The following is a 4,999-nucleotide window of genomic DNA, read 5'->3' as shown; positions in this document are numbered from 1 at the left end:
CGCCTCCGTTCCCAGAGGTCCGTCTGCAGCCTTCACTGCTGAAAGATCCACCGGCTCTCCGCTGTGCTGTCAGTTAATTGCACTCCTATTGGAAATAGTTGGATTCCCAGTGTCCTGCATGAGGTTACCTTGTCAGTCTGCCTATCATTCAAAGTCTGGAGGATTCTGTTTCTCTCAGCTGTTCGTTTGTTCAACTCTGCATTTAACCCATTCATCACCTTGTCTTCTACTACAGTTTCACAGTGATCTCCGGAACCTGCAAGTAACCCAATTCAGTACTTTTATTTGCTATGTTGTCATTACAAGGATAATTCTTCAGTCTCTCAGTTAACTCTCAAAACTCCATTGCAAATCCTTACAGTTATCTCTTCATGTCTGCATTATCCAGTTAATCACATTCTGCCGTTCAGCATCAAAGCTTGTTTATATTTGGACAATCCAACATTTATTCATCAGCTTGTTTTGCATATGTTTCCATGAACATTTCTTTTATTTATTTTTGAGTTTTCTCTTGCATATTATTCCTGCAATACTTCAGTATAATATGATGTGATAAAGCTAAATATTTATCGTATATATAACCCTTTATGAGGTCTAAGAACACTGTACGCTATCTACGTGAGAAGTACCGTAAGGGTACGCAAGTTGCGTATCGATCGCTTAGCCGTGATCGAGACGCTCAGGCGTCACGCTCACTCACAGCCAAGTGATCGCAGGCAGGCAGACTATTGGCTGTTGACTTATCGTAATGATTCGCTATAGCGTAGCGGCGCTCGGGACCACGAGGAGATCACCAGCGATGCAGACGCTCACAACGTTAAACCTTTATATCTATACCCTTAACAATGAAATACACAGTAAACCTTAATGTAGAGACAAAGTGTAAGTGCAACCTTGTGTAACCTGATTAACTACAAAGCTGTTTGAGCGTAACCGACGCTCAGAGAATTCTTAACACTATAAAGAATACACAGATACCTGGGCTTAGGGTCCGAAACCTATTATGTGTATTATGACTATTATACTTGCAAAAGGAATCACAGTACAAATGATACACTACAATATAACATAAACCAACTAACCAGATAAACTACACAGGAAATACAATACAATTCAAGTCTAATCAAGGAAAAATACGAGAGAGAGAGAGGAGAGGAGGGGAGAGGGAGAGGGAGAGGGAGAGGGAGAGGGAGAGGGAGAAATGGCTCACAGTAAGACAATATGATTACGGAGAAAACTTACGCACAAGGGGAACGATCGCATGCGCCTCGATATCCAGCTCCCGATTATCAGCAATGAGAACCGTTGAAGAGAGTGCAGTTGGATATGGTCGGCCTGCTATTTATGCCCCACACACACAATACAATTCAATGGTCCCTACAATCTCATTGTTCATTGGACACAGGAATTCGGCTTCGCATTATAACAAAAGGTCATAGGTTGATTCATACAGGTGGGCTGTGACTATTTCCAACTGCTCAGGTGGGAGGGAAACTGGGTTTCCCGCCGCATGGGTAATAAAGTGCAAATAAAGTAAATGTTCATAAACTTCTTATGTCCATAACTATTTGCACGAGCGATTGATCTGCTTCAAACCAACACCGGAATATTTCTAATTAAATATTCTTCCGATGGATACTAAACACCACTGTATTACTCCTATCTGACCCTTCGTATCAAACAAAGAGGGATTCCTCTGTTCATAAACATTCTATATTAACCAAACTTTCAGAATCTATCAAAGGGACCATGATCTACAAAATACATTATTACTGAAAATATGTTACGATTGAGTCGCACGCTACAACCACATAAACTCTACCGTAAATACGCATACCATGCGCCTGCGGGTGCCCGCGACTGTGAGTATGCGCACGTACGGGAGAGCGTACGCATGCGCAGCACGGACCTGTGTGAGGTGCAAATATGGTAGTGTGCATAGAGATATTTTTCTGACTTTGACAGTCCACCCTTTGGCAGTCAATAATAACTGCCACTTCCTGAAAACATTTCAAAAGGAGAAAAATATATGTCAGGGGTTAATTCATTTCCATGGTTGGGTGAGGGAGGAGAGAGGAGTAGGTGTGAAGAGGGTATGACCTAGTGTGATAGCAGAAGCATGTGTGTATGAGTCCATGTTTGGGGGGTCATGTATCATCGTGCCGTACGTGTTGTAAATCAAGCTACGAGGTATTGCGAAGTATACATTTGAATTCCTTCTTATCCCGTGGTACAGGTCTGTGGATGGGCTGTCAAACTTTTCCGAGCTCTTTTCGGATTTTGAACAAAATGGGGAGCACATTTTAGTTGAGGATACATGAATGGGGGAATATGTGATTGCTGATATCTGTGCCTGTATTCCCTATACTATGTGTGTCATTACCTGAGGGTTGTAGAAATGAAGAAAAGACATAATTACGGTAAATGCGGTGGTATTCTATGTCAGGTTAATGTACATCTGTCGGTTGAAGTTTTGTTCGGTATCAGTTGAAAGTAGTCTTCTTTGCGCTGTTTTGCTCATTAAGCGTGAGCAATAAGCTTTGTCAATGCCATTAGATTTACAAAAAATGTTGGGCTAGCGTAATTTTAAGAATTCTAGGGAAACTGGGGATCCATGGCAAAGTTCATCAAGTGTCCATATCTCAAGTGGTCAAAACTTCTTCTTTGGTCTATCCGTTGTCTGTATAGCGTCTCATCAACTTCCTCGTCCAAGGGGGTCTTGATATCTTGGAGAAAAACCAGAAAAACAGGTGAAAGAAACGGACCGTAGAAATCGCATTTTCATCACATCATTGTTTCTATCGTTGGGTCATAAATCAAATCCAGGTTAATTACAGTTTCCTCACTCCTCAAACTCATCACTCTGGTACTTTGTTTGCACCTCATTAAAGCCTGCCCGCATCTAAATATCAATCCAATCGATATAACGACACCTAAGATACATAGTAGAAACTTCCCAACATCCATTATGACTCCTTGAGCCCAGTCTCCCAAACCGGAGAACCAATTTCGCGGGTTCAACCATGACACCCAACCAGTCAGCTCATTACCTACAGCAGCAAGAGTGAGATTGTGTTTTCGGCGAAATTCCCACTTTAATTGGAGAATATCGTCCATCTTTTGGTCTATGACCTCTACCGGATCCTCGGTGCTATTCGTGATATACGTGCAACACTTCACGCCGTACTGTGTTGCCAATGTAACACAATATCCGCCTGTCACTGCTGTGAGGTAATTAAGAACCATTCTATGCTGTACCAGTTCTGTTTTGTAAGCTTGAAGTTCTCTTCCAGTGTATCTAAACGTGTCGTCATACATTTCAGTGATATTATCTAACAAATTGGCGAGTGCGGAAATGTATCTATAATTCATCACTCCTCGAACGGTGCGAGTGAAATCTAACGCCACCAGAACCTGAATCCCGGTGGATTCATGGATCAGATCAGAGGCCGGATGCTCTAACCTTTCTGACAGTTGTCTTTTAACGAGGTGCTCGTAATGAGTGTGAGTATAAGGAGCTTGGGCACCACGGTGTATGTCTTTCATTTTATCATGGGTTACAGTCATTACTTCAGGCAATACTCTTCCAATATAACACAATCCTTCAGAGTTTGGGGCAAGCCACTTATACGCCTTTCTCCCGCATATGAAATATGCATCATCGGGGAGAACATATGGGACGGAGAAAGACATTACCATATTACACACCTTCCAGGTGAAATCTCCTAGCCCTAATTCTTCCATCTGCTTAATGCACGTATCAGGTTGTACGATATGTGCACAGTATCCTGGTGATACTTCTCCAACTCTAGTAATCCTATTTCCTAAGGTGTATCTATACCGGAAAGATTTTCCTCTACTGGCTATGTGGCGTACAAGCTCTGTATCTGTAGGCATTCTATCTGCTCTATGTGAAAAGGTCATGGTGTGGTTACTCCATGATACTTCCCAATTTCCCGGCTTTCTGGGATTGGTGATGTTGAAACATAATAGGGACCTATCCACGTGGTATTGGTGGAGCTTCAAACTAGGAGGGCTGGAGATATTAAACCTCCGGTCCACCGGTCTCCCACCATTTAACTCAAGTACCTCCCCTATCGTTAAAGGAAATGGTACTAGCCCTGATTTGCTATGACCCTGAGGTACTTGAGAGCATACCCAACAATCTGTTTTGTTTAATACGTTACCCACTAAGGAGTGATAGTCACTCAATGGATGCCGGTCCATATGGATATTAAAACTGGATTGGCATTTCTTAATGCACCCATCTTCAATGACATTGTTACAGAGCCTACAGATACAGTTTTCTTCAGCTAACAATCCGTCACAATTTCTTCTATGATCAATGCTATCGGATCGTTTTCTGATACTCGCCTTTGCTTGTTGGTTAGGTTGATCTTGGAAAACTACGCCTCCATCTTTATCATCAGAACCCATTCCAGAACCTCTATCGACCTCCATGGTACTCTCGCCGGAACAGACTGCTCTGGTCAACATCATGGTCAACAGGAAAATCCGGATCACAGTCTCTTGGGGCAAGTCCATCTTTGAGGAGGAGACGAAGAAGAATGAGAAGGAGGAAAAAGAAATTTGAGGGAGAGGGGATGGGAAGTGGAGGAAAATAATAAAAGGGAGTGGGGAGTCGACAACAGCTCTCGGTCTTCAAGGCTCAGGTGCCGCCTCAGTCCTCCTGGAACAGACACTCCAGTGATACAACCTCTACCGTCTGTTCCCTATCACGGGACTTCTCTGGATCAGCAACCTTCTTGCAGTGGGACGAATGGACCCAAGTCTCTCTCTCAGCAACCTTTAATGCTGTAGTGCTAGTCAATAAGACCTGGTATGGTCCTTCCCATCTGTCAATAAGGCAACCTGAGCGTAGAAAATTCCGTATCATTACATAATCCCCAGGTTCAATGTCATGACAATTACTATCAGGTAGATCAGGAATCACCAACTTCAGATTATCATTTTGATTCCTTAACTGTTTACTCATGTT

The sequence above is a fragment of the Pseudophryne corroboree genome, chromosome 7 (genome assembly GCF_028390025.1).
Source record: "Pseudophryne corroboree isolate aPseCor3 chromosome 7, aPseCor3.hap2, whole genome shotgun sequence".
In the NCBI taxonomy this organism is placed as follows: domain Eukaryota; kingdom Metazoa; phylum Chordata; class Amphibia; order Anura; family Myobatrachidae; genus Pseudophryne; species Pseudophryne corroboree.
This window is presented reverse-complemented; position numbering follows the sequence as displayed.